The 20,304-nt window shown below is 42.8% G+C and overlaps 1 pseudogene; it reads left to right on the top strand.

Annotated features, from left to right (window-relative positions):
- Positions 1–16,218: 16,218 nt before the first annotated feature.
- Positions 16,219–17,268, top strand: LOC114214631 (actin, cytoplasmic 1 pseudogene; annotated as a pseudogene).
- The last annotated feature ends 3,036 nt before the right edge of the window (positions 17,269–20,304 follow it).

The raw sequence follows: 20,304 nt of genomic DNA, 5'->3' as shown, positions 1-20,304 counted from the left end.
GATGTGCCATCTTAAAGATTCATGCCATCCCATTGCTTTTATTTTCGGAGTCTTGGTCTCGGTGCCTAACGATAATCCCTGGGGTTTCATCTTCCCACAAACAAGTTCCTTATACGTGGACTGTCTGAAATTCCTTGCTCACTTTCGCAGTGATAAAAACCAAGCCCAAGGGCTTCACGTTTCTTAACCGACTCGGAGGTCCAGGAGCGAAGGTAGGCCCTGCACTGTCTCCCCCTGAGTCCCAGTCACATTTCTCAGGGCTGCTCTGCTGGAGAGAGCTCTGCCTAGAAACTTTAAACTTTTCACTGGGCAATATGCTCTCATGCAGGCACTTGTAGCCCACTTATCTCCAGGCCAAATATCGGGGTAACGACTGCCCTTTGGTGATGTTGTCCAGACCCTCTTAGGCCGGTTCTCACACTCGGCAGCATTCTTGTAGGCTGCTGGAAAACACTGGAGCTGGACAGGCTTATAAAGAACGAGGAATGTGCCTCCTCCTTAAAGATCCCATCACCTTAGCATACTCTCCCTGGGAGGTTTGCATTCTTTGGATCCCCCAACTCTCCATGCATGATCCTGGGCCTACGGCTTATGTCTGAGTTGAACTGAGTCAAGATGGGAAGGGCACATACTGTTACCATTCCCTTTTGCAGATGGTGAAACCAAGGCCAATAAGTTCAAATCATTTGCCTGGTGTTACTAATTGTACCTAATTGAACATAGACAGTGAGGCTGGCACCAGATGAAATTCAAGCCTTGGATGAGGAGTGTTTTAGTGGGCATTGGAGATAGACTTTTGGGAGATGGACAGAGGTGGATGCAACATACCTAATGTATCAGAAGCAGTGAACGAAAGGGGGCGGGGTAACGAAAGGGGCCGTGAAGGAGCTGTGGGAGGGCCCTTGGAGTCATGGACTATTAATGACCAAGAGAGTGAAAGTTGTTTTTGCCATAGGTAGTTGAAAATGAGCTGCTAAGGGTGTGGGCTCACACTGTCACTAACTGTGGTGAACTCAGAGGAAAGATACTCAAATTTCTCTTTGCCTCAGTTTCCTCATTTCCTTAGAGTACAAATAATACCACCTCCCTCACAAGTTGTTATATGGAAGAAATTAGATAATCTAGATGAGGGTTTCTCGACAGGGGCATTACTGACATTTGGGGCTGGAAAATCCCTTGCTGGGGACAGCAGGGAGGCTCTCCTGTGCAGTGTGGTATGTTTCGCAGCATCCTTGGCGTCCCCCACTAGATGCCTGCACTATATCCCTTACCTTCAGTCATGACAATCAGAACCGTCCCCAGACACTGCCAGGTGTCCCTGGGGAGGCAAAACTCCCCCCACTTAAGAACCACAGGGCTGGATAAAGTGGTAGATATATGGCAGGCATTTAATCAATCTTATTACGAGTGTTCACTCCCCTCCCTGTTTTTTCTTCCAGACATGTCTTTTCAGTGACTCCTTTCAAATATCTCAGCATCTTCTGTCCCAGCATTTGCATTTAAAACCACCTCTGAGGGAGGAACCTGACAAATGCATTTACATTGGGAGTGCTTTCATTTCAGTCTGGGTACAACACCCCGAGCCAAGGACACCACCTTGAATGAGTGACATGTCAGCACTAGCAACCTGAGTGAGACTAGTGTTTTAGGGAAGTTTCCTTCCTAACCTCTCAGAAGACAGTCTATGCAAATGCTTATAGATGCTACCCACTTGTAAGATATGAATTAGTGGTTCCCAAATGGTTCTCTGGAACACGAGTTCTAAGTGGATGAGAATAAGTTACATAATTAAGAAGTTTCTGTGAGAAATTTGGGTTAGACCAAAATTAGACAAATCTCTTTAATTCTCAGGCCTTCTCAGAGTCTTTAACATGCTACTATGCATCATAATTATTCATGAAGAGATAGGTTTTGTAGCTTTTCACGGACTCATTTTTATATGGCACCAGTTTTTGTAGGCCAGGAGTCAGCAAACCGTAGCCTTCGGTCAAATCTGGCCTACTGGCTATTTTTATATAAAAAAAAAATTATTGGAATACAGACAACCACATTCATTTACATATTGTCTATGACTACTTTCATACCACAATAGCAATCTGAGTAGTGACAGAGACCAGATAGCATATAAAACTTGAATTCTTCACTATCTGGCTTTGAGAAGAAGTTGGTCAACCCATATTATAGGCTGAATGGTCTGTGGACTACATGGTGGAAAACACTGCTTTGGAGAAGCTCCGTGTAACCATGTTTCATGGTTACCTAGCCCACTTGTGGCAGTGTGACTTCACAGTGACCACATCCTTCAACATCATCTGAGGAGCTTGTTAAAAATGCAGATTCTGGGGATCCTGTCCTGACCCATTGAACCAGATGCTAGGGGCAAAGGGCAGGAAGTGAAGTTCAATCAAATCATCCACCAGTTCTTATGCATAGGTAAAATGAATGCCCCTGACCTAAGCTGATTGCCAGCTGAGTAACAGAATCTCTCCTCAAGTGTCTTTGGCTTCCTTTCTACCTCCAAGGGTGGGGAACTCACTGCTTCCCCCAAAGCCCATTCTGCTCTTAGTCTGGGATAGTTATCGGAAAGTTCTAGATGGTGGACATAAATATGTCCTCTAGGAATTCTACCCATTGGCTTTCATTTCCCTCTACTCCTACTTACTACTGTGAAGTGTATGTAAGCAGGAAGGTAGAGGGCAAAGTTACCCACAAAAACCTACATTTATAATTCCCTAGATCTAGTATTCCTCAGGAAGCCTTCTCTGGCTGCTTCAGGCAGAATTCAGCACATCCTGCCCCGCTCAATGTGCTCAAAGTACATTGGAGGTTCCTCTGCGCATTCTCTCCGTTTCTGTAATTCAGTGTTGTAGTGAAAGTCACAGACATCTGACCAAGTCAAGTACACCTGAAGTTCTAGCCCAGCCCTTCACTCCATAGTTGTGGGCCCTTGGGTATGATTACAGCACCTATCTGGGAATAGTTGTGAGACTTTGATATCACAGGTTCGGGGTTTAGCTCAGAACTGGTTCATAGTAAGTGCTCAGTGTCAGCAAGGAGGAGAGAGGTTGCTATATCCTGGAGTGAGTGCTGAGATTCTCTAGGGAAAGGACCATCTCTAACTTAGCATCCTTTGAATGCTAGTGTCTATCCTATAATAAAAAAGACAGACTGAAGAGGGCAGATAAACCAGTGGTCAAAAGCAATGGGAATGGAGGATCATCTGCCTAGTTTCAAATCCCTTTACCACCTGTTGCTTCATGTGTGGTCTTGAGGAAAGAGCTTGATTTCTCTATGTTCTAGTTTACTCCTGAATAAAACCACCACCTAGGTGGTTGTGAATATTAAATAAGATAATGCAGGCAAAGGACTTAGCACATAGCAAAAGTTCAGTTAGGGTTATAATTATTATTGCTACTACAATTATTATTAATAGTGTCCCCTCAGCATGCACCAGTGGTTGCTTGGATAAGAGACTTGCCTGGAAAACATGTCTTTGCTCATGAAGCGGTCTTATCTCTCTCTCTCTTTTTTTTTTTTTTCCTACTTCTTAGTCTTAGCTCAGATCCCTTGGGAAATACATAGCCAGAGAGATAGCTTGAAATTTGGGACTAGGTTAACAGAGGCCCATGCAAGTCTATCCTAGAATTATATACACAGTAAATCCTGTGGCTACACTAAGCTGTGCACAGTTAACATTTTCCTCAGTGCCATAAACCAGACGCTCCTCTCCCCCCCGCCAAATGTTTGTAGCATGTTAGGTGCAGATTTAACTAAACTCCTAAACAAGGAAATGACAGTACCCGAAGGAGATGGAGGAATGTCTTGTGTCCAGACCAAATAAAGGAGAAACCATAAATACCAGGGCTCTAAGACATCAACATTTATACTCAGAAGGCTCTTCTTTCTGCTAAACCTGACTCTTTAATCCCCCAGAACCTTGCCCTTGAGTACCTCCCTGTGAGTTGAGGCTAATGGCCAAGCATGACCACCTGGAGTTTTTATCACACCTGCTTCTAAAAAGGTCAACAAAGTTTTCTATTGACTCCTACTGTCTACTTTATGAGCTGGACATTGTTTTAGGCTCTGGGGACAAAAGACAGACACCACACAATTCTTGCCCTTGTGGAGCTCATAGTCTAGTCAGGGAGATAGACTATCACCCAAAGAATTTATGGTTTGCACAGTGATGTGAGAAGGAACATGGTGAAGGCACTGTGGCAAGAAGGAAGAAGGCATGTCAGAGGAAGTGAATGGGGCCCTGCTTCATTATAAAAGCAAAGAGCATGGTCAAAATGAAGCTGGAGAAGAGAGGGACGTCAGACCATAGCAACACGTAGCCACCCTAATAAATACGGTCCTTATGGGCCATAAAAGAGCAAAAAGAAGCCATCGAAATATTATAAGCAGTGGATTGATGGAATTTGCATTTCAAAAGGATCAGAAGAGACTAGACTGAAGAGACAGGAAGGTAGTACAGGTAGTCTGGCAAGAGATGGTGCTGGCACGGACTGGTGCTAGAGGCAGTGCAGGTGAAGGGAAATGAATGAGGGACCCAAGAGATGGAACTGAGATGAGAAAACAACACTTCACATCCAAAACTAGGAAATGCATAGCTCCATTCTTCCTAAAAAAAAAATAAATAACCTGGGGATTTATAAGCCTTCAAAGATAGAAAAGGGAAGGTTATTCAGTCTTACTGGGCAACACTGATGAATTTATAGACCCATAGTGCTCCATTACAAACTTGGCTTAAAAACTCTGCGTGACTCTGATAAGGGTGCCAAGACCATTCAATGGGGAAATGAGTCTTATCAATGAATGGTTCTGGGAAAACTGGATATCTACTTGCTAGAGAATGAAATTGCACCCTTATTTAACACTGTATACAAACTTTAACTCAAAATGGATCAAAGACCCAAATGTAAGACCTGAAACTATAAACTCTTAGAAGAAGACGCAGGGCAAAAATCTTCACACCATTGCATTTGGCAATGATTCCTTGGATATGACACCAAAGGCACGGCCAAAAAAATAGACATATTGGACTTAATGAAAATGAGGTAATTTTGTACATCCAAAGACACTAGCAACAGAATAAAAAAGCAATCCACAGAATGGGAGAAAATATTGGTAGGTCATATATTTGATAAAAGATTAATATGTAAAATGTATGGAGAACTCCTAAAACTCAACAACAAAAATGATTCAAAAATGGACAAAGGACTTGAATAGACACTTCTCCAAAGAAGATACACGAATGGCCAACAAGCACATGAACAGATGCTCAGTATCACTAATCATTAGAGAAATACAAATCAAAACTACAGTGAGATACCACCCCACACCCATAAGGATGGCCATCTCCAAAAAATCAGAAAATAATGTGTTGGTGAGGATGAGGAGGAACTGGAACCCTTGTACCCTGTTGGGGGAAATGTAAATTGGCAGCCACTGTGGAAAACAGTACAGCATTGCCTCAAAAACGTTTTAAATGTGATCCACCAATTCCACTTCTGGTTATATATCCAGAAGAATTGAAAGCAGGGTCTTGAAGAGGTATTTGTACACCCGTGTTCATAGCAGCATTATTCATAAGAACTAAAATATGGAAGCAACCCAGCATCCATTGACAGATGAGTAGATAAACAAAATGTGGTTTATCTATACAACTGAATATTATTTAGCCTTAAGAATAAAGGAAATTCTGACACATGCTACAACACAGATGAAACTTGAGGACATTATTGTGAATGAAATGTGCTAGTCACAAAAAAGACAAATACTGTGTGATTCCACTTATAAGAGGTACTTAGAGTAGTCAAAATCATAGAAACAAGGAAGTGGAATGGTGGCTGCCAGAGGCTGGGGGAGAGGGGGACATCAGGTGTTACTGTTCAACGGGGATAAAGTTTCAGTTTCACAAAATGAACAGAGTTCTGGGAGATGGGTGGCAGTGATGGTATATTTAATACCATGGAACTTTATACTTAAAAATGGATAAAACAGCAAATTTCATGTTATATGTATTTTACCACAGAAACAGCAACAACAAAAACGGGGAAAATGGGCACAGATTCGAGGATTCACTGTGAAGGGCACAAAATGGAGCTTTACTACCTATTCTCTGGCTAATTAGAATATAGAATTCCATAATCAAAATTCTAAGTTAAAAGGAAAACTATTTACAGCAGGCTAGAGGGCTTTACACCAGCATCAGAGTCAGAAGAGACTGGGTTCAAATCCCAGCTCGGTCACTTCCTGGCAATTGACTAGTAATACCTTCATCCTGACCCTCCGTTTTCTCATCAGTACCATGGAAATGATGAACCCTGTCATGTAGGGCTCTTATAAGGCTAGAAGGATATGATATAAGGATTGAATGTTGACCATGTGTATAAAGTGCCTAGTCCTGAGCCAGGTCTGTATGTATGTTAGCCTTCTCTCCATCAGCGACACACTGCCCAGCAGGAACTGACACAACAGAGAGAAAGAAGGGTGATTTCGTTGGAAATGGGAAAGTTGCACCATGTCTCCATCCCCAGAACAGAAGATCATCTCCAACAGGCGCTGGTGGATTTAGAATCACAGGAGTAGAGAAACCTCTCAGAAGCCAAAGGACAGGGCAGTGTGTTTCAGACTTTTTCAGATCACAAAGAAATACATCATAGCCTCCGAGCCAGCAATACACTCTGCTATTTTCCACTTGATTTGATTCTGGTCACGACTCAATCAAAGTGATTTTTTTTTTTTTTTTTTGACCCTGGGGTCATGACTCACAGTTTGAAAAACACCTGGTTAGGGAATTCATAATGTGCGTCCTTCCAGGAAGCCTTTCTGGAACACCCTCACCCTGTAAAGGTTGTTCCCACATTTGAATTTCCTTGGCTTAAATGATTCCAGGCTGTGTCTCACCATGTATTCATAACCCTTCTCTTGTCTGCCTAAATACATTCATTGTTGCTCTGTCCTTCCAAATCTACCTGCATAGCCCCCTTCATTATTTCACATTCAGGAGACCAAACTGAAGAAGCTGGGACAGTGTAATGTATTTATATGGTAGTGGAGGTAGGGGCAGATGGCCAGGAAACTAGCGTCTAGTCCAGTGAACCTGCTCTGGCCAATCACTGGCTCTGTGCCTTGCACTGTGCAGAGCTCAGGAAGAGGATGGGTTTCTTCCAGATTCCCAAAGCCTTGGAGGCTGGGCATGAGCTCAGAGTATGGGAACAGGCACACAAGCTTCAGTGTGAAGCCTCTGAGGGCTCCTGAACAGAGACCTGGCGTGAGACCTTTGCCCTGTAAGAAAGAAGCTTCCTTAGCAATAAATAGAGCAAGACTCTATTGCCTAAAGGCAGAGGAATGACACACAAGACTGAAGCCTCTGAGAATCCATCCCACTGGGGAGTTCACAGCAGCCCCACTAGCGTGGAGAACTGCGTGCTCGTGGAGGAGGCAGACAGCCCTGGATTTCCAATTGGCAGCACCCTCTTGCAAGCCGTCTGACAATGAATCTAGTTTCTATCTCTCTGAGCTTCCCTTTCCACACTGTAAAATGGACTAACAATAATACCTATAGAATAGGGTTGTCTGGAGCTTGAAATGAGATAATATACATCAAGCCCCCAGGATAGTCCCAAGCACATGAGAAATCTTTAGTAAATGTGAGCCAGAGTTCTTCTTTTTCAACACTCAATACAGCATCATTGAGGGGAAAAAGGCAGTCACCTGAAACAGCTTTTCCTCCTTGAAGCCAAAAGGACATAGTTTCCTAGTGAGAAAATGTGGATGTTAGGCCCTGAATGCTCTTGGAATAGCAAGTGATTTTATCTCAGGAGTCTCTGTGTGATGCTAATGTACAAACCTGACCCAGCTGACTTCAGATAGTGTCACTTGGCTTCTGGGCCTGCAGCTTTGCGGAACGATGTCTCGGGCGTCAGCCACCTGCCCCAAGGGGGGACCGCACAGGCTCAGAAGACTTTAGCTAGCCTCAGAGCTTTTCAGAAGGAAGTTTTAGGGGATAGTCTCTGGAGGCCTTATGTCTGCCCTCCCCTTTCCTCCCCTGGCTTTCCCACAGAGGCCACAAATCCTGCCTCGTCCTCTGGGAGGGCCCACCTCTGGGCTACTTGTACCAACTCCCAAGGTCTTCATCCTCCATGAAACTGATCCTGAGGACTCCAGCCTCCATCAACCTTTCTTTTCTTTGAGCTCTGACAGTGAAAATTTACCATGTATAGCAATGTTGTCTAACAAAAATAGAATGGGAGTCAGATCCATAATTTTACATTTTCGAGAAGTAACATTAAAGTTTTTTTTTTTTTTAAATAGGTGAAATTGACTTCAAGAATATATTTGAAGTCTGATGTGTATTTTACATTTACAGCATACTTAGTTTGGACCAGTCACATTTCCTGTGCTTAGTAGCCACATGTAACTAGGAGATTTTGAAGACTTAGTGCTCCCCACGCTCCAGAAAGCCATAAAATATTTCATTATTATTTTTTCATATTGATTACATGTTGAAATGATATTTTGGATATATTGGGCTAGATAAAATATATTATTTCTATTAGACATTCCCTGGTTCTTAAGGACCACTTCCTGGTCCTTTTACGAGAAGGCAAAGGCTTTCCCCCTGTCCCCTTCTACCATGCACTTCCCACACCTACATCTGCCTGCAAGACAGACAAGTGGATAGAGAGAAAGAAGAAATCCAGTTCTCCTCCTCCAACTGTCCAGACCATAGTTCCTCTGGTCAGAGAGAAGGTTTGGGAGGCTGCCTAAACCCCGCTGCTGTTGTCACTGACCAGGATTACAGCTTCCACGCCTGCAGCTTGCCTGGACAGGCTGGACAAGAGGGAGAAAAAATGAAAAAAAACAAAAAAACCCAGAGGATTGCCGCCATTCCCTCTGTCCCTTAGGGTTCCCTTTACTCCTTGGACTAGAAGCAGGGGCTTTTCTTGGGGTTCTTTCTCCCTGTGCCCACACGCTGTTTCAGGATTCATGTTGCCCTTGAGCCTGGACTAGAAGATGTGGGAATAAAAACCCAGGAAACTCATGGTCTCAATTTTATTTAGAGTTCTGGCTTCCTTTCGCAATCCACCTGCTACCACTTACTTTTCAGAGTCCTCAGATAGAAGCTGTGTACATTTTGTCTAGGGTTTTTGGTTGCATTCAGGGGGAGTAATAAGGTGGAGTGTGCTTATTTTACTTTAACCAGAGCCAGAATCCCCAGGAAACATTTTTTTCCCCCGTGTGTTGTATTACATTCAACCTCTATGACACTTGATCATCTACAAATGGCATCTATAGAAACTTAGATTGGATTAATTAGGATACCATATTCCTAGACCATGCTAAGTATCCATGATATTCACATACTTAGAATGGAACAGAACTGCTTTTTATATTGAGAACAGACATAAAGAGATTTCAACACTTTTCCTTGAGTCAGGAATGAATGAAGGATATTGGTTGACATTTTTCTTTGTGAAAAGTTTAAACATCTATTACCCCACATTATTGACTCTGTCACATATGTGTTTAATGTATATTACCTCCATGTTTTCAGACCACATTTTTGTAAACATCTGACTTGATAAGGCAGCTATTATATTTATCTGGAAGCTCTGATCATCACTCATAGTAGCCTTAAACTTCCTTTTATAGCAGACAATAGAATTTGAAATTAAGTAATTGTGTATTGCCGAGAAGTACATCCATTTATATGGATCAACTAATTTCCAAAAGTATTATACACTTAATGAAAAAGGAAATGATCCACACCTCTAAAACTCATTAGAGGGCCAGCCATTACTTCAAAACATATTATGTGCTCACATACTCATACAGAGCTGATAACACCCTGATAAGATGAGCTAAATTCCAGAAAATGTTGGGAAATAATTTGGTGGTTAAGAACATCACAAAACAGCAGAGTTATTGGAAATGATAATGTGGATATTTGCATAGTGATATGTACTGCACAAAATGTTTTTATTCAGTCGGTTATTCATTCTTATAGCCATTATTTATTAAGTGTCTATGATGTGTCATCAATGTGCTAGACACTATCATATTCATAATTTGTGAGTAACCCCAGGTGTGCTCTGCTTTAACTAAACCTTACACATAAAAAGTCTGAACTGACAGAACAGATATAGAGAGATGTATACAAAGATAAGTTGTTGAGTTCTTAAAACAACAAACTTCAAAATCTTTCCATTTACAAGCATTAAAGCTACCCACATTTGGGGGGACTAGAGACTCTCTAAGTATAAGGGGCAAAAGCCATGGGCTTTGGAATCAGAAACACCTAGATTAAATCCTTAAAATTATTTTCAGCCTCAACTTTGTCAGATAGCAGTACCTATGTCAAAGGATTGTGGTCAAGTATGCGTGATATAATGCTTCTCACATTCATAGAACAAACAGACACATGGTAAGCTCCCAATATCTATATATTATAATTACTATGTAAAGTTTATTTGCATTACAAATAAAGTAAATTATTTTTCAATGCTTTAGGTATATATATATATATATTTCAAATACATGAGTTTGTTATTACCTATAATGTTTAAGAAGAATGATTACATGTAGGAGTAAGCTTAATAAGGAATATGCCAGCATCAAATATTTTAATTTTCAAGTTTTCACAACTCCTATCCCCTAAAAGAAATCAATTTAATACTCATCTTATTTTGGGGGGCTATTTTTATCTTTTTCATTTACTAAGCAACCACAATGTATGTCTGAGGAGCTACACAACCCATGTGAGACATAATCCTTGCTCTCACAGACTTTACCTGCTAAAAAGACAAGATGTACTTGAAAAGGTAGTCTTTTGGAATGAGGATTATTTGCGTTGCTAAACTTTGTGCCAGAAAGAAGGCAATTTCACTCACTCTTCTTTTCATGTCTCCCTCATTGGGTGGTGGTTTTAATGAGATAAAAATACTTAAATGGTTATTTTCTTTCACTTTCAAGTGGGGGTTGACTCTTTCATTTGAGTGAGCAGAATGCAGATCTGAGATGTCTTCATACTGAGGTAGTTTGGGAAATTCATAATCATTTTAATACTAACATTATTTGTTAAGTGCCTACTGAGGCCTAGGCTCTTTGCTGGGTATTTTCACATTTAATCCATACAATAAGGACGTATTATTACCTTCATTCCACTTCTGTGGTCAGTGAGGCTTAGAAATGCTTAGTAACTTGCACAAAGCAAAGGGAGCAAAGCCCAGATGTGAACCCAGGAGTGTCTGTTTTTTTTGATATCACTCTTTAGCTCAACTCAAGAATATGTAATGCCATAAAATGCAGATGTCTGCTCCTCTTAAATGTCTTCCCTGTTATCCTTTCTTCAATAGGTAAAATTCTAATGATTAATGTGTGGCACTTGGACCATGAGCCACTCACTTCCATCTATGTCAGACATTGCTAATTAATCATAGAGCTTTTGTCCACAGAAATTGGATTTAGCTTCAGAATCCTTCTGAACACAGCATCCCAAAGCAACTGACCAAAATGAACACAAAAAATCTGTTGGACATGTCTCCCATGGCACTCTGTGAATGACTTTACTAATAGCACATACAATACTATGTTTAAATGATTTGCTTCCTAAATTTTAGTCTTCCCTTTTAATTTTAGTCTAAGACTTCAGTGATAGGACCATTCATCCTCCTAAATCCAGCCCCTGTACACAGTATACCACATAACACAGTAGGCACCAAGTAAAAGTTTTGTTGGATCAAGTGTAAGTAAATACTTTTAGTTTAAACTTATGTGACTACCAAAATGCTAAACATATGTTATTGGTTAATAATTAGAATGGCTAGCATTTATCAAGCATTTACTATTTGCCACATATGGAAGTAAGCAATTCACATATATTAATTTTTTTAACTTAAACAATGATCCCGTGATATAATTATGTTATCCCCATTTTATAAATAACAATACTGAAATTCAGAGAGCTTAAATAATTTGTATAAGGTCACAGGACCAAACCGAGATATTCTAACCCCCAAGCCACACTCTTTTTTTTTTTTTTTAAGATTTTATTTATTTATTTGGCAGAGAGAGACATAGCGAGAGAGGGAACATGAGCAGGGGGAATGGGAGAGGGAGAAGCAGGCTTCCCACCAAGCAGGGAGTCCGATGCGGGGCTCGATCCCAGGACCCTAGGATGACCTGAGCTGAAGGCAGACACTTAACAACTGAGTCACCCAGGCGCCCCCCCAAGCCACACTCTTAACCACTACACTGGTTATAACAAAAAGCCCACATAAAACATAATTTTCCATCTCACACTGTATTTATATAACTGTACTACTGCCCATTACTGGTTTTCTAGAACTTCGCCAGAAAATTAAGTATCTTTTGCTGCTCCTTTCTGGGCTCCCCCTGCTAAAACTACAACAACAAACCACTCAAACTTGTGAATTAACTGATAAGAAACGGATCAAGTTTCCAGAGAAGTCTCTTTCTCCTTTTCCAGTTTTTTATCACCTAAACCATTTCAGGGTCTGCTCTGTGTTGGCCACTGTGACAGGTGCCATAGGGTGTAAAGATGAATAAGACTTGCTTCCTGACATCAGTGTACTCACAGTCTAGTAGGGAAGCAGCTGCATAATGACAGTGGGCTGTCATTGAGAAAGGCAGGTAACGCTTTGGGTGAATGAGGAAGAGACACTCAGTTTTGCCTAAGAGAGTCTTGAACGGTGGAAAAGAATCATCCAGGAGGGAAGGGAAGGAAGGGCACACCGCAGAAAGAATATATGCAACAGTGTGCCTTACAGTCTAAATCCAGGCATTCCAGGGACATAACTGTGGATTTCAAAGTCCCCGGTAGGTGCCTCATACCCCTGTCAACATGATTTGGAACCTTCCAGATAGAACTCCAGAGTTCCAGGCACTGAGGCTACCATGGTACATATGTTTCCTCCACCAACACATGGAAATATTCTTCTATTTATTTATTACTTTAATGCAGTGATTGATCATGGTTGTTGAAGGGGATCATGAGTTTTTGGGATTTTAGTGCACCTTTTACATACCCTGAGGGTCCACCTTCTGAAATCAACGAATGCCTCACGAGCATATTCTTTCAGAACTCTTCAAAAAGAGGCACATAACTTCCCCAGTTTCCTATGAAAGACATTATTCAAGTGTCCTCAAGTGACAGATGGTCCAATAATTTGCAAATACGTGCTCCTTACACTCTGAGGTCAGCTCTGTTTTACTTAAGAGTTTTCACTCACACAAGTACCATCTGGAGCACACATCTTCTATCTTAGGCTTCAAATAAATCCCTATTTACCTCAGAAATATTTGCCAAGAGTCTGCTTGCTAGAAAAATTACCAGTTTCTCCTCTTTGAGGCATGTCTTTGCAATATATGACACCTAGTAGGCACTTCATAAAAGTCCATAGGGATTCTCTTTAGGATGCTACAAAAGATACCTGTTGAGACAAAGATTTGGGGGAAGTGAAGCTAAATTTTTGTTTGTTTGTTTGTTTGGTGTGTGTGTTGGGGGGTGGGCAGTCTGGCAAGATTAAACAATTTTCTTTTAGTTGGAGCATCCTAATCCAAATTAAAGCTGCGGGTGCTACATCAACATTCTGACTCAATACTGCTGAAGTTTCTTTGCCAAACATCTTTTCAGCTATCAGAATTAGTAAGTCTGGGGTGCATTTTGATCTGATGATGTATGTATGTAGAAGAATGGATGAATGCTTGAGGATGAACTTCAAATCTTGAAGGAATCATGTACTATTGTGCTCTTTGAAAAGCCTGAGGAATGCTTTTGTGGGGTCTACCCCCAGAGCATGCTGGTGGCATGTCTGTGGCTAACACCTTGCAAAGGGGAATCTGGGCATTGTTGCTCATGTTTTCTCTCTGGAGCAAAATCCAAGGTGTATATAAGATTTCATCAATAATTCCAAGGTGGATAGCCAACCCCAGTCCTGGGTCCACTGCACTCTGGAAAATGCCTTAAGCATTTAAGCTAAACCACTGAGAAAGTCAAGGAAGCTAATCCAACTACTCTTCTTTTGTGCCAGTCATTTAATCCCCAGATGCTCTCAGTACTGGCTAGCCTACCGGGACTGGAAATGGACCACTCCTGTCCTTTCACACTGACTTCCTCTTGAGAGCAGAAAAGCATCCTTTTCCTCTTTCAAGGGGACCCGGATGCAGATTCAACTAGTTTTAATCTTTTTCAAACTTGATTAATAGTCCTTTAAGTCAATTCCTGGTAGGAGGTGGGTCCCGCACACATCATTTTTTTTTCGTAAGTAGGGAAGTGAGTAATTCCTAAGTTTTAGGCCAAGAAAAAAAATCTGGAACTTTACCAAGTTCATTACATTTTTTTAATAAATTTATTTTTTTATAAATTTATCTAGGAAATCACACACAATTCCATTATCTAACAATAATGTTTTTCCCATTTCTGTTTTTAAAAATCTAGTCTTCTAAATCTTAAAACAACAAAACTGGGATAATGGCATCTAAAATTTTCATTACTAAAAATATTTTAATCAGTCTATTGTGTAAGACTGTTGAATCACAGACATGTACCCCTGAAACAAATAATACATTGTATGTTAACAAAAAAAAAAAAAGGAAGAAGAAGAAGATAGCAGGAAGGGAAAAATGAAAGGGGGGAAATCGGAGGGGGAGATGAACCATGAGAGACTGTAGACTCTGAGAAACAAACTGAGGGTTCTAGAGGGGAGGGGGTGGGGGGATGGGTTAGCCTGGTGATGGGTATTAAAGAGGGCACGTACTGAATGGAGCACTGGGTGTTATACGCCAACAATGAATCATGGAACACTATATCAAAAACTAATGATGTAATGTATGATGATTAACAGAACATAATAAAAAATATATATATATAATAAGTAAAATAAAATAATATTTAAAAGTAATGTGACCACCCAAATATTTTCAGCACTGATATTACCTTCTGAATTGAATAGTGATATCTGAAGTTCTAAATCTACTTATTTTTTAAATGTAAATCACATTTTTTTTTGTCATCAGAGGTAATTAAATTTGTTACATACCTTCTATAAGTGCTTTAGGTGAAAGTTTTTTTTTTTTAGCGTTCAACAATTCATTAGTTGTGTATAACACACAGTGCTCATCACAACTGTGCCCCAATTTTTTTTTAAATCTATGTATTTAAGGATGCCGGGGTGGCTCAGTTGGTTAAGCATCTGCCTTTGGCTCAGGTCATGATCCTGGGGTCTGGGATCGAGCCCCACATCAGGCTCTTTGCTCAGCGGGGAGTCTTCTTCTCCCTCTGCCTGCTCTGCCTGCCTCTCCACCTGCTTGTGCTCTCTCTCTCTTTGACAAATAAATAAAATCTTTAAAATAAAAAAATCTTTTAATCATTTTCCTATATCCATAATTCCTAAATACTTTCAAAAACTTGACATGCAATGTCACCTAGTAATCCGCAGAATCCTCTTTGAGAAATGCTATATAAAATCAAACCAGGAAATCTATCAAGAAAGTTAACAGAGAAGGCTCTAGTAAGAAAAACCTGGGTTCGAACCCTGGTTCTCTCACTAACCAACCAAATTAGCATGAATAATACATAAATAACTAAAGTCATAACATTGATCGACCACATGCTATGTTAACAGGCACTTTGTGAAGGGTCTTGCATGTGTTAATTTCACTTGCTCCTAGAACCCATATGGCTGGTGCTATCAGTATTCCTACTTTGCAGATGAGGATATAGAGGCTAAGGAATGTTTCCTGCTTCAGCTCTCAAGGTGAATCAATATGAACTTGAACTGGCCGGTGTCCGCTCTACCAGACTGGGTTCCCACCCTCCTTCTCTGGCTGTTGGAGACCTGGCTCCCCTACAACTCCCACCCCACACCCATGGTTACTTCTCATTCCCAGCCTTAGCACCAACTCTAACACTCATCCCTCCTCTTCATCCTTTATGTTTCCCCCTAAATGCTGCTTGATCCAGGAAGCCTTCCTGGTACTCCATTATAGCTCACTCGCCGCAGCCGGCCCGCGCTCTGCATTTTCCCACAGCTTGTCCTTCACGTCCACTGCCGCCACTTCCACCCACCGCAATGGAAGAGGAGATTGCTGTGCTCGTCATCGACAATGGCTCAGGCATGTGCAAGGTGGGCTTTGCTGGGGATGACGCCCCCCGGAGCCGTGTTCCCGTCCATCATCAGGCGACCCCGACACCAGGGTGTGATGGTGGGCGTGGGCCAGAAGGACTCCTACGTGGGCGATGAGGCCCAGAGCAAGCGGGGCATCCTGACCCTCAAAGAGCCCATTGAGCACGGCATTGTCACCAACTGGGACGACATGGAGAAGATCTGGCACCACACCTTCTACAACAAGCACCCCATGCTGCTGACCGAGGCCGCCCTGAACGCCAAGGCCAACCACGAGAAGATGACCTGGATCATGTTCGAGACCTTCAACACCCCAGCCATGTACGTGGCCATCCAGGCTGTGCTGTCCCTGTACGCCTCTGGCTGCACCACTGGTATTGTCACGGACTCTGGGGATGAGGTCACCCACACTGTGCCCATCTATGAAGGGTACGCCCTGCCCCACACCATCCTGCGTCTGGGCCTGGCTGGCTGGGACCTGACAGACTACCTCATGAAGATCCTCACGGAGCGTGGCTACAACTTCACCACCACCGCCAAGCGGGGAATCGTGGGTGACATTGAGGAGAAGCTGTGCTACGTCGCCCTGGACTTCGAGCAGGAGATGGCCACAGCTGCGTCCTCCTCCTCCCCAGAGAAGAGCTATGAGCTGCTCGACTGGCAGGTGATCACCATTGGCAACGAGCAGTTCTGTTGCCCGGAGGCTCTCTTCCAGCCTTCTTTCCTGGGTATGGAGTCCTGTGGCAACCACAAGACCACCTTCAGCTCTATCATGATGTGTGACATGGACATCCAGAAGGACCTCTACGCCAACATGGTGCGGTCTGGTGGGACCACCATGTACCCCAGCATCACCAATAAGATGCAGAAGGAGATCACAGCCCTGGCACCCAGCACGATGAAGATCAAGATCATCGCTCCTCCTGAACGCAAGTACTCCGTGTGGATCAGGGGCTCCATCCTGGCCTCACTGTCCACCTTCCAGGAGATGTGGATCAGCAAGCAGGAGTATGACGAATCAGGCCCCTCCATCGTGTACCACAAAGGCTCCTGGTACTCCATTACACACTCTCTTCATTATGCATTCTCTTCATGTGCACATTTTCATTGAGAAAACTTATAGGGATTAGTTCTTTTTGTAACTATGAGTTCATTATCCATCTCCCTTGCTAGACTGAGGCTCCAAGGTGCTCTCACATCTGTATTTCACCCGACAATGTGAATAAGTGAATCTTTAGTGACATGTCATTCTCAGTTCTTTAGCCTGTGACATGGTTAGTTCTGATTAGCTCATTTCTAAACTTGTGGCTTTCGGCATGACAAAAGGGAAGTACAAAAGATGCATGAAACTGCTAAGTTAAATTGTAGGACTTTGGGTGATTGACCTTGAGAAGGAGTGGGTTTTGAAAGCCTTTTAGAACAGAAGCTTGAATCTGTACACACCATTTTTGCCAAGAGAGTTAAGTGGATGGCTGTGGAGGGAGTGCATTACATAGCTTTTCCAGTAACATGAAGCTTTAAGCCCATGGAACTGTCCCCAAACAAAAATTTGGTCTCGGCCACCTAGCTTCTCCCACCCTGGTGAGTCAGGTGGAAGAGTGGGGTAAGTGGTCCTAGAGGGTGTCGTTCTAAGGCTCGCTTTCTCCTCTAAGGGGCACCACTGCCTCAGTTTCCATGGCCAAATAAAGGAAATGCTGCATCAAAACTTGTCTTGAAACTCACAATGCAAATGAGCACATTAGTGAGGCTGGGAGGTCCGGCAGGGAGAAAAAAAATATCTATTTCATTTTGCTCAGTGCCTAAGTTTATTTGGCCATGTTTAGTCATAGCATGCTGTCTTGGATTAGACTGTGCCAGAAGTAGACCCTGAGACAAGGATTTAAGAGAAAGAAGGTTTATTTGGGAGGTGAATTTATAAAAAGCATCAGAAGCGGGGAAAGGAAGTGAGATTGGAAAGGGAAGAAGGCCAGTCCACGGGGCATAAATATCCAAATTTACCTTTGGGGGCAACTGGAACTCAGCCTTGCTGGGGACCCATGGGAGGAAACACCCACCACAGAGGTGACCTGTCTCAGGAGTAAGGACGCTAGATTTTATTCACCAGCGCTCATCAGTCAGACACTGAGGGCTGCTTTGGGGGCCACTAGCTCCCTTGTGCTTTGGGCCTGCTCTGCATGGTATCTAGAGAATGATGGCAGGCGAGGACTGGCAGGTGCTCACAACAGACCACTGGTTGTCATGCACTGGAACTGAGTGCCAAGGGGAGATGGGTGGGAGCATGTCTGCTGCTCCCGTGTCCCTCTTTACCTTTTCCTTTTTTCACACAGGGCACCCATTCATACCTGGTGGAAGTAGTACTTGAGGACCAAAATTTGGAAAACAAAATTCCAAAATTTGGCATTCAAGCAGTTCAGTGAGTTCCCAGAAGCAATCCTTTAGCTGAACACACGGAGCCAATGCTATGCTATAGTTTGTAAAACCCCAAAGGAAATTCCTGTAAATACCACCAAATACCAAACATATAAATCTCAAAGCTCAGCAGAAAGAGCCTTGGGAGATCATAACTTATGGGATGCTCCATCAAAAAGCCATCTAGGATCCAAACTTAGAATCAGGTTCTAACTCAGGCTGTCTGTGAAAGAGAAAAGTTCTCTTTCCCACAGCCAAGGGCACAGGGGATGCCATACTAACAGTGTCCTGTGTATGCTGATGGCAGGCTACATCTGCAACAAGCTAGAGACATAGAGTCATTTAAAAGGATAATGGGAGAAAGAGTAGCTGGTGGAGAATTACCTAAGGCTGAGTGATCTGAAATGGCATCTTTGAGGAGGTAAAATATGACCTGACACCTCCTTGCTTCAGTCGGGGAGAAAGAAAGGGATTTCAGGAGGACAGAACAGTAAGTTCAAAGGTCCTGAGATGGGAATATGGTTGGAGTATTTAAGGACAGGGGCCCGGAGTACCCTGAATGAAAGGTAGAGTGCTAACAGTAAGGTTAACGAGGAAGGCTATAGCTGGAGCACGCTGGGTGGAAATTTGGTCTATTTTTCCATCCATTTCATTGTTCTTAAGGGGGAAAAAAAAAAACACCAAACGTCAGAGAACATTTGCTGAATACCAAATGATGCTCCCATGTTCTAGATTTCTGAGAAACGTAAGGAAATTCATCGAATTCTATCTCTCGGCAGCATCCTAATGGTTTCATCTCATTCTTCAGCATATCCCACCAAGATCTCAAATGGCTTCACAGATTAAAACCAGCCCCTAAAAGCCGAATGCTGACCTACTCTTCAAAGGTCTTATGTCCCAGTCCCAGAAAGCAATAATGTACAGAAACAGGCACAGTGTTGCTAGCTAGGACCCACTTCTTGCTGGAAGGAATTCTTCTTGGTCTATACCATCTGATCTCACTGATGGCTTCAACCCAGCCCCTTGAGGCATACCCCAGGGTGGTCCCCTTCCGGACTGCCATTCACTGATTCTATAGGAAGGATCCCCAGTGGCACAGCCACAAGGCTCCCTCAGGTTGTCCCCCGAGGATGATATTGGGGAATCTGTCTCAGGAATGCACTTAGCCTTCTAAGACAAGAAGAAGGCTGGTTCTTCACTCTCTGGCAAAGCCAGAGTCAAAAAATGAGGGGAAAGAAGAGGCCAGCGCTTGTCCTTTGGGGACAGAGACATCACAACAGAGGGCCCTGTCATCCTGCAGGAGCCTGGACAAACCTCGATTTTATTTCACAGCCAGTTACTGGGCACCAGATGTATGCGGACGGAGCAGGGCGCTCCTACAGAAGTGAGTAGAGCACGGGCCCTGCCCTCAAGGGGTTATCCTGTAATAGAAAGAAACACTGACTACTCCTGGTCATACGAGGCAGAATGAAAGCGGGGTCAAAAGGGACATTCAAACAGAGAACTCCAGTGGAGTAAGGGAAGAGAAATTAATAAGCTCACTGCCTTTCTATGTCTTGATGGCAGTTAACTGGGCTGACTAGGTACATATAGGATTTTATGGTTCCCTTGGCACACTCATGAGTCAGGCTTTTTTAGCTGAGGAAAAGGCAACAGTATGTCAGGCAACAGAGCACTATTTTCAAGAGATGCGGGGAAGTGAGAAGGACAGGGAAACCACTCATGAAGAGCTGGAACA

The sequence above is a fragment of the Eumetopias jubatus genome, unplaced genomic scaffold (assembly GCF_037043125.1).
Source record: "Eumetopias jubatus isolate StellerSeaLion01/CBP00866 unplaced genomic scaffold, mEumJub1_p1.0 scaffold_1, whole genome shotgun sequence".
NCBI classification, from domain to species: Eukaryota; Metazoa; Chordata; class Mammalia; order Carnivora; family Otariidae; genus Eumetopias; species Eumetopias jubatus.
This window is presented reverse-complemented; position numbering and strand designations above follow the sequence as displayed.